Genomic DNA, 10,707 nt, shown 5'->3' on the forward strand with positions numbered 1-10,707 from the left:
ACATGCCGCAGAGCGGCTGGACCCGTGAGCCATGGTCGCTGAGCCTGTGCGTCCAGAGCCTGTGCTCCGCAACGGGAGAGGCCACAACTGTGAGAGGCCCGCGTACCGCAGGAAAAAAAAAAAAAAATTGGCATACAATTCTAACAATTTGAGACTTTAATTACTATTATTCCAGAATATTTTTGTAATTTATTACTGAGTAGAAAATTAAATAATTTATTTCATTTCAATGGATTTATAAATATTATGTACTAAATTTAATAAATATTAATATCATCTACTTCCATATCCTACCATCAACTATATCATCCTACATTCAGACAAATGAAAATTGAATCTAGTTTTAATTACATTCAGGAACAGAGATGTCTCACATTCTTTAAGAAATCACTTTGAGAGTCAACTTGGAGCTCTAGATTACTTTAGAACTCTTTTCAAATTCTCTATTGCATTAGTTTAATTTTAAAAATAAATTTTAAGTAAATTCCATAAAGGTAAAAAACAAATAGGTTTTATTCTCAAAGATTCTGCTTGTTGCTGTTCTACATACTTGCTCACTTCCCCCTCAACCCATGCAAAGCATTTTCAGAAGTTAACTAGTGTTTTGCACCTGGAAAATATAGGCATTCGTGGAGAGTGGGAAGAGGATTCAGCTGGCAGGATTTAAAGTAGAGTTCTCAGTTGTGGAAGATCTTGTTGCTGGAGAAAGCTGGAATCTTCCCCTTCTGGTCAGCAAAGCAAATTAGGATGGTGTTGAAATTATATCTGTCTTGTCATCTCCCTGGCAGGACACCTCTTGATAGGGCCTTCTGTTCCTCCCATTTCTTGGCAGCATCTGCCTTTGGGATGTCTGGAAATAATGGAACTTTCAAGACTAAATAATGGAGGCTGGCAGAGCTTCTGTAGTTCTTACTTAAAGATCTAAATCATATGTTTGCATCAGGTCATTTAAAGTAAACTTGAAGCACTTGAATTGAAGCTTGAAATATAGCTGCTCAGCAGTAGAATTCAGTTTTGTCAGATCTCCCTGTGATGGCAATATCATCTAGAAAACAGGGGATTGCAGGATTTCGCTAAATGTATCCTGTTGCTTTTAAAGTATACGATGCTTCACACTTTAGGGAAGAAAAGATAAAATATCCAGACAGATGATTTGGTACCCATCATTGGAAGCAGATGCATGGTTTTTACATGTGCCAAGTGATGCAGATCTGCCTGTATCTGGTTTTGCTCTATCCTTCACTGACTTGAGCTGAGCCGGAGGTCTTGCTGATTTCAGAAAGAACACTACGTCTTCGACTCCAGAACAAACTCCTGTATGCAATTTCACAAGGCACAGAGCAAAACATGAATGTGTTTTGTACTTTCCAGTGTCAGGATGATTCATGTAATATTCCCAAATACGTGTCCTCTGAGTGCTCGGTCACTTGAAAATTTTTATGTATCCCACGATGAGGTCTAGATTTTATTTCTGGTGTTTTTCAGAGGCAACAGATTTAAGTAAGACCATTTTTGTAAGCACTGGAGGACCTCATTCAAGCCTTACTTTTGTTAGTTCCACTTTAGTCTTGAACAAATATGACTGTATAAACTGAATCTCAAAAATATGCAGAGTAAGAGAAGCCTTACACAATAGAGTATATGTTGAATGAGTCCATTTAGATGAAGTTCTAGAGCAAGCTAAACTAATCAATGACAAAGTACAGTGGTCCCTCAGAATCTGCAGGGGATTAGTTCCAGGACCCCCACAGATACCAAAAGCTGGGGATGCTCAAAGCCCTTATATAAAATGGTGTAGTATTTGCATATAACCCATGCACATCCTCCTGTATACTTTAAATCATCTCTAGATTACTTATAATAAGTAATGCAATGTAAATGCCATGTAAATAGTTGTAAATACAATTTAAAGGGTTGCCAGCATATGGCAAATTCAAGTTTTGGTTTTTAGAACTTTCTGGAATTTTTTTTTTTTTTTTTTTTTGTGGTACGTGGGCCTCTCACTGTTGTGGCCTCTCCTGTTGCGGAGCACAGGCTCCGGGCGCGCAAGCTCAGCAGCCACAGCTCACGGGCCCAGCTGCTCCGCGGCATGTGGGACCTTCCCGGACCGGGGCACGAACCCGTGTACCCCGCATCGGCAGGCAGACTCTCAACCACTGCGCCACCAGGGAAGCCCTGGAATTTTTAAAAAATAGTTTTGATCCACAATTGGTTGAATCCGTGAATGCAGAACCTGCAGATATAAAGGGCTAACTGTATTCATAAAGCTTTATGAGTGAGAATGAGATGTGTATTTTTTTTTTTTTTTTTTTTTTGCTGTACGCGGGCCTCTCACCGTTGTGGCCTCTCCCGCTGCGGAGCACAGGCTCCGGACGCGCAGGCTCAGCGGCCACGGCTCACGGGCCCAGCCGCTCTGTGGCATGTGGGATCTTCCCGGACCAGGGCATGAACCCGTGTCCCCTGCATCGGCAGGCGTACTCTCAACCACTGCGTCACCAGGGAAGCCCGAGATGTGTATTTTGATTTATTTCAAAGTGTCTTCATTTGCAAATTCACCTGAAGTAATAGCTGATACTCAGAAAGGATGCCTATTAGCAGATAACATTTCTCAGCTAAGAGGTAAGAAGCAAGGCATCTTTTAATTTTAAAAAATGTTAACATTTTTTATCGTGATAAAATACACATAACAGTTACCACTGTAACCATTTTAGGGTATTCAATTCAGGGACGTTAAGTATAATTCACAGTGCAAACATCACCAGCATCTAGTTCCAGAACTTTTGCATCAGCCCAAAGAATCTGAAAACCTTGTACCCATTAAGCAGTCACTCTCCATTCTCCTCTCCTCCTAACATTACTTTTAAATGCATCTTTTTTCTTTCACTTATTTATTAAATGACCATGTTTTAAGGGCCACCTATATCCTGGCACTGGGACAGGTGGGCAGATACAGCACCGTCAGAGACAGACCCACAGGGTCTGTCCTCTATTTGAATGGCTCCTTCTCTGCCCTCCCCAAAAGAAGGCAGCAAATAGAAGAGATAGAAAGAGAGAGAAAAGGAAGCCAGTGTTTCCAAAGAGTAGCTTTGGCAACATACAACTGCAATATTTGTTTTCTAGCAACACTTTTTAAAATATTCTTCCCTTGGCGAAATTCAGAAACACAGACTTTCATGAAAAGTTTTCCATTTACTTTGAAAGAAAGCCCTTGAAGTGTTTTGACAAATTAGTGGCATCAGCAGAGTAAAGGGAATCAGGAACTTTTGATTCTTTTCTTGTATACCGGTGGCTTCCTGTGTAGGTTTAGGCAAATCATTTACTGTTTGCTGTGTTACTTATTGGGGTGTTCTTTCTCAGAATGAGTAAAACAGTTCAGTCTCCTGAATTGGAAGGGATGTACAGAATATACATTGCGAGATTTTATGCAACCAGGGTAATAACCTACTTTCTGAATGACTGAGAGGCTCAGTCTTTCTCAGCATGACCTTTTTGCCTGGTCTCATCGGCATCCATGTAAATAAGGTTAAAGGAGCAACATTTGACAAGTACTGATCATAATCACACACCAAACAAGATTCTACACATATTTTTCACCAGCAAGAGAACGGTCACATTGTAGGCACATTCATGCACGTGGAAAGGATCAACATCTTCACACACACACACACACACGCACACGCACACACACATATTTTCCTCCGATTTCTCAGTTCAGTCCCAACTTCCAATATCAAGTCCTTTGACAAATTAAGCGTGACAAATGTTTCCTTCTCTGGGCTATTCATTCTCATACCTTCTACTCATGCTCTCATACACTCATATTTCTAGATTGCCACAGTCTCTTTATGAGGAAATTTGGCAATATACCAAAAAATTAAATTTTAAGTTAAAATTGAATTATACCTTGATCCTGAATATCTGATTTTAATATTTATCCTAAAGATACAATATGTCATACTATTGCAATAGAATAGTGGGATATATATTATCATATAATATATAGTGGGAAAAATAGATTAAAAATTTTATTACAGCATATTTTAATAGGAAAATTAAAAATAGAAATGGCTTAATACTGTAATAATCTGTATGTATCCATGTAGCTAAATCCATGTGATACATCCATATAACTAAAAACCAAATAAGGTAGAGCTTATACTTACAGATATAGAATGATTACCATACTACAGTGTTATGAAGATCATTTATTAAATCAACAAATAATTATTGAGCACCTACTATATTCCAGGTTTTTTAAATTAATTTATTTATTTTTGGCTGTGTTCGGTCTTAGTTTCTGTGCGAGGGCTTTCTCTAGTTGCGGTGAGCGGGGGCCACTCTTCATCGTGGTGTGTGGGCCTCTCACTGTCGCGGCCTCTCTTGTTGCAGAGCACAGGCTCCAGACGCGCAGGCTCAGTAGTTGTGGCTCACGGGCCTAGTTGCTCCACGGCATGTGGGATTTTCCCAGACCAGGGCTCGAACCCGTGTCCCCTGCATTGGCAGGCAGATTCGCAACAGCTGCGTCATCAGGGAAGCCCCCCCGGTATTTTTCTAAGCGCTGGGGTTTGGGTTAAACAAAACACATCCCCACCCCATGCCAGAATGAAAAGGAAGATCCAAAGTATGGGTGAGCTGGGTTAACATCTACACAGGCTTTGGGTGCTATTAATCAAGTCCTCTTTGATAAGGTGTATCAGAGCGGGGATGTGAAAGCAGTGATAGACTAAGCTCTGTGGACATAAGAAGGAAGAGCATTCTGGGAAGATGAAAGGGTAGAGAGTGGATTTGAGGGAATTATGCTTGGCACATTTCAGGATAGAAAGGAGGCTGGGCTGATTGAGTAAATGTGGGGCATAAATAATAATGATTGTAAGATAACACCATAGGAGTAGCAGAGATCCTAGCCCCAGAGAGCCTTGTGGGCTACTTACTCTAAGAATTTGTCTTTAATGCTGGGTGACATGGGCTAAAACCAAAAGGGTGACAAGATCAATCTTACGTTAAAAGATCATTTTGTCTGCTCTAAGGAGAATAAACTAGGGTCAGGATGCAAAAGCGGAACCAAGGAGACAAATTAGAAGGCAATTGCAATAATTCACAAGAGAGGATGGTGGCTTGGGATAGTATGATGGCACAAAAGGATTAGAAGTGGTTAGATTCTGCATATATTTTAAGGTACCATACACAGTGGGGTAAAAGTGAAAAAAAAGATAATAAATATTATATGCAGTATGATACCATTTGTTCAACAGAGGAGAGAATAGAAAACTCTTGACTGTAGTTACTTCTGGGCAATGATTGGCCCTGGGAAAAAGGAGATATTTACTTTTATTTTATATTGTTGTATAAAACTTTATTTTTTTGCTGTTATTATCAGTAATTTTTAATAACCAACAATAAACAAACTAGAAAACGTGGCTCTTCATTGTACATACCGAAAAGACAAATGATTTCAAAAATATTGTGAATTACAAGGTAGAACACTGAAGGAATATATTCAAATTACAGGCATACAAATTTTTCAGTGAAAGAGAAGCATGCATTCAGGTGATGAAGAACTATATCATAAACTATCTATTTGGATCCTCCCAATAACCCACAACTAGCTATCTGAAATGTATTCAGTAATTCAACATACCATTATTGGATATTTTACTAGATGCCAGGAATTACATTAGACACTGAGGAAAAAATTAGTTGAAAGCAAGCTCAATGTAAGTGTGCAGGGCGCAAGGTATCACTGCTTTAAAAAAATGAAAAAAAGACATTACACTGAGTGACATGAACAGGAGTAAAGGTAACAACTCAGAAACAACTGGTCTACTATAGTCAGCATTTAAAATTCTTACTAGATTATTGTGTCCATTTTGGGGCTCCAAACTACAGACAGATATGAAATCTTGGAGACTTTTCACAGGAGAACCATGAAGACAATTAAGGGATTAGGAAGAAATGTTTATGAGAAAAGGGATTATTTAGCCTGCAAAGAGGATGTGAATGGTGACTTAATATTGACCTTTAGAGTAACCAAATGTTTTAGAGATCCTGACTAACTATTCTGTACCTCAAATGGGAAGAGAAAATGGTTTAAAGCTGCAAAGGCAAGTTTGACAGCAGAGTGAAGGTTTTTAGGTACTGGTATGAAGGCACGGCATTTCTTCCTCGGGGGGCTTGGTCTTTAAAACAGAAGATCAATTTTCATCTGTCTAAATGACTTCCCAAATCCCCTTCATCCTTCTGATTCTCTCTCTGGAGAAAGAGATTCCTTGACCTGGCTTAGCAATCCATTCCTATGCCAAATAGCCTTCAAGGTCAGGAAGCTCTCTAATATAATTCACTTAAATAGATCCGGCTTCAACCTGAATCCATTTCCTCTCGCTCTGGCCTCAGTGGAGAGAAAGAAACATTTGTCATGGAGCTCCATTTCAGAACATTTCAAATAATTCAAGACAGCAATTTTGTGCTTTCACCTTACTTTCTCCATACTAAATGACTTCAACTCGTTCAATATTTCACAAAATTTGCCCACATTTTAATCTAGCTCATTATGGCATCAATCATAGCACCTCAATTTACAGTAGTGAATTGAAGAGAAACTCTTCTGGAACCTCTCTTCCTTCACATCTCTTCTATGCAAAGGAACAAGCTTTGATAAGCGTCAGCACCTCTAGTCTCATATGATGTCAAGAGATGCATAAGAGCATAATGTTTTCACGGCTTGAAAATGGAATGATCTCTTCAGCTGAATATTCAGCTTCAATAATCCACATCCATGAGGTCAGGTCTTGTATTGGATTGTCTCTTCTACTTCCTAAAACTTAAATGTTTGTGGTTCCTGGGTATATTAGTCAAAAATCTTTTTGCTGCAGATGCCAAAAACCCAATTTAAACTAGCTAAGAACAAAAAAGTGAATTGATATGACCAAGCCACAGAGACACGGGGACAACAGCTGAGCCTCAGCAATTAGGATAAAAAATCAAACACGACCAAGACTTTTTCCTCTTAGTCCCTTGACTATGCTTCTTTCTGCAATTCGGTTTCAATCTTTCTTCCCACTAACCAAATTCAAGAGACTTTAACTCTTAAATGTCAGTTAAATTTGCCCCCTCCTCTCTATTCTTAATTCAATAACTACCAATGTGTTCCTAATTATCTCTTACAAAGATTAATACAAAGTCCTAATAAGAGATTCCCCTATTCTCATCCTTTTTCCTTCTAATCCATTTTAAATTGCATCTTGTCAGTTCTCTGGTTATAAAACTCCAAAAGCTCTTATCCTTTGCCTAGAGAATAAAAATCTAAACTTCTACAACTCAAAGCCTTCAATGATCGGCATACTTTTGATTTCTCTAGTTTGAATATCTCATTACAATTTAACCATTCTGAACTACTTGCATTTTCCTGTTTCTGCCACAAGCCTCTTAAACACCCATGATTATTGGAGCTGGGACTTCAGTCTGGGTGCTCCTCTCTTCTTTGTCTACCAGGTGACTTATTTTTTTGTCATCCTTCATGAATGGACTCAAGTTGGATACCTTGCTTTAATGGCTCTAGACAGAATCAATCGCTCCTGTGGAAGAAGTTGTGCTGCTATATAGTTCATTTTTGGATTATTTAGTTTATCATCCCTGCTAAAGTATGAACTTTTGGGGGAAGCAGAGTTGATTTTTTTTTAATCCTCAAACCCCACTTAGTTCTTTACTTTTAAAAGGGGATGATAAAAGTATCTACTCCATAGGTTTGTTGTGAGGACGAAATGATCAACACATATAAAACACGAAATATAAAAAGCCTGGCATGGGAAACGCCCAAAGAATGTCAGTTGTCATTGTTATTATTGTTATTTGGTATATTTATTCCATTACTCCTGGTTCACCGTAATAATAAATGTTGGATGAATGAAGAAATGGTTCGATCAGTGTGATATGAAACAAAGGAATGAATATATCTGGTGGCATCTGAATCTCCAATAACACTACTGCTTAAGCTTTATGATTTCCCTGAAGCTTTTTAATGTCAGCTGGTACTTGGTAGTAGCCAGAAGTTGTTATTAACAGAGAGATATTGGATGATGGGTGAAAGTAGAGATGGAGATGCCACTTGGGTGTGCCTTGGCATGGCATGGAGCCCATCAATCACAGCTGCACTAGCTGACAGGAGAGCCCAGATGGCTCATAGCAAGACCCTCCACAGGGTCTTATCTCCCTTCAAAGAATATCCTCTCTGCTAAGGTCAATATCTACTGGAAAGGAAAACTGACAGTCTATAGGCTAGGCAATCACATCACCTCTTTCCCCAAGTCTTCTCCGTTCTACATTTCATCGGCACTGTGGGAAGATTACCCTTTTTCATGAAGTATATACCAGTCTTGTGGTACTAAAGTTTCAAGTGGGCTACATAACTAATAGTAATCCAGGAGATGTCTTATCATTCTCAAATTACAAACCAAGAAACTAATAAACTAAACTCAATGTCCTTTCCACTTTATCGTGTTACTTCTCCAAAATCTACTTTTAAGAGAACAAAGGTAGAAGATAGGAAATACAGATGGGATTCATCTTGTGTGTTTATCCTCTTTTGGAATCAGAGAGATGGATTAAGAAAACCTCTAAAATGCCTTTGGAAAGACGTAAATGAAAGAGAGAGAGAAAGACAGAGACAGAGACAGAGAATGTAGTTAGTACTTGCCAAGAAAGAGCAATAAAATGCAGACTTGAGAATAAAGGTGATGTGACTTGGGCTCTTATTGTTCCTACTTAGTTTTCAGACCTTCTCATTGATCCTTCAGTATAATAGAAGTCAGATTTTGGAGTCAAATATCTTAGTCTCACCTCTGTTAATGGCTGTGTCAACTTGGGCAAGCGTGTGCGTGCGTGTGTGTCTGAAAGAGAGACAGAGACAGAGAAAGAAAATGTGTGTATATGTAGTTCCTCCTTACACTCATAAATTTTCAAGATCTATCTATTTCATCACCAAGAAGAGAGGAAATAGCAGTATACATACATTGTAAATCTTATGGCTTGTGTACTGCAAAATATCTGCAAGATAACCTAGCCCTGTGTCCTCATTCTACAGAGCCAAAGTACTTAGAAAACTAATCTTACCAGTCTAAATGTGTCTATGCCTTGTTTTATTCCACTAAAAGAATTTCAGAAAACTTTGCTCTCCTCCTAAACAGGACTAGGAATAAAAGAATTCAGCTGTAGATAGCACAGTTTTTAAGTTTACCTACATCCATAGACCTTATATAAGAACAAGCTATCATAAGTTAAACAGCAAGTGAGAACACGGTCCCTTCCCATTGCTTTGCTCACTAATAAGGAAAACTACCACAGCTTGTAACAGAATCATAGTGGCAGGTCTATTTCTGAAAGGGTTGCACGCCTGGGGCACACAGAATGAATAACAAGATGAGACTCTGCTCTGTCCTATTTCTCCCTCATAACAGTCTTGCACTTAATGCACTATTGGTGCTGGTCTGCTACCTACTGGGCCACCATTTGTCACGTTACTACAGGGCTTCTGAAGTAGGAAGCTGAAACAAATTTCTACCCTGGAACCTTTTTATCCTATGAGGCTCTAGCTTCTTTTTCTTTTACTTTACCTTATGGAGTTGATTTCCATAGTCATTGAAGGAAAATAATAACCATGATATAATAGATTTCTCAGCAGAATGCTTGACTAGGTCACAGAAATATGACTTACTTATAGAAATTTCTCCTTGATCTTAAAATTGCCAATCATTTCCACCAGCCAAACCTCTAAAAGGCTTTCAAGAAGAGTGGAAAATTTTGATGTTTAACCAACATAGGCCTGTAAAACTTCTTTTAAAAATTTAAGAAACTATTTACTTTAGTTCCAAACAAAATAAATATATATGTGTGTGTGTGTGTGTGTGTGTGTGTGTGTGTGTAAGTTATTGTAAACGGATTTCTTGACTTTTTTTTTCCTCTTCTTTTTTAGTGTCATGTTAGAAAGAACACTAACTCCTCATTTGGAAATGAGGAGATCTGGGTTTGAGTCACAGCTGTACCCATAGCTAACTTTGTGCCTTAGGAAAAGCAGTAAACTTTTTGTGTACAGAAGGAAGGGCAGTTCAACCAGGTGGCATGTAAAGCCCTTCCACTATAAGTATTCCACTCTCAACCTGGAGTATCAACCTTTTCTGAAGACCAAATTCTAATTTGATCTTGAAGAATCCTTCAAGATCTAAAGTCACTCATCCCACCCCAAAATGATGGTAATACACATTGGCTGTTAATCATAATTATTCCCTGAACTTCTTTCAGAGTAGCTGTTGTCCACATAATAAAGGCACAGAGGAGAAGCAAGAGGGAATTTAGACTACCTTGAGAAAAACAGGAGGTGTGATACTCTGTCCTTCATCAAAAGCAAGGGTGACATTGATCTACGGATTAACCCTACTATGACCCTGTTCTGAGAGAACATGCTGAAAATGTGCCTCTGGAAACCTCATGGGGTGCTGAGCAATGGCACAACCTCATCAGGTTACATGTCATTTCCTGTGTAGTGTTATTAGAGAATGCAAAAATAAAATCTTCAGCTCAGGCACCTGGATAATAAAGCAGCAGCTTCAGCCTTTGCTCCTCTGATTGCCTGCCCATGTCCACCTATGACCTCCACGAGGTGCTACTGAGTCTGAAGCAGAATAGACAAGTCCCCCTGAAAGAAGGGGGCAGAGGTAA

Source organism: Phocoena sinus, chromosome 17, assembly GCF_008692025.1.
Source record: "Phocoena sinus isolate mPhoSin1 chromosome 17, mPhoSin1.pri, whole genome shotgun sequence".
Lineage (NCBI taxonomy): Eukaryota > Metazoa > Chordata > Mammalia > Artiodactyla > Phocoenidae > Phocoena > Phocoena sinus.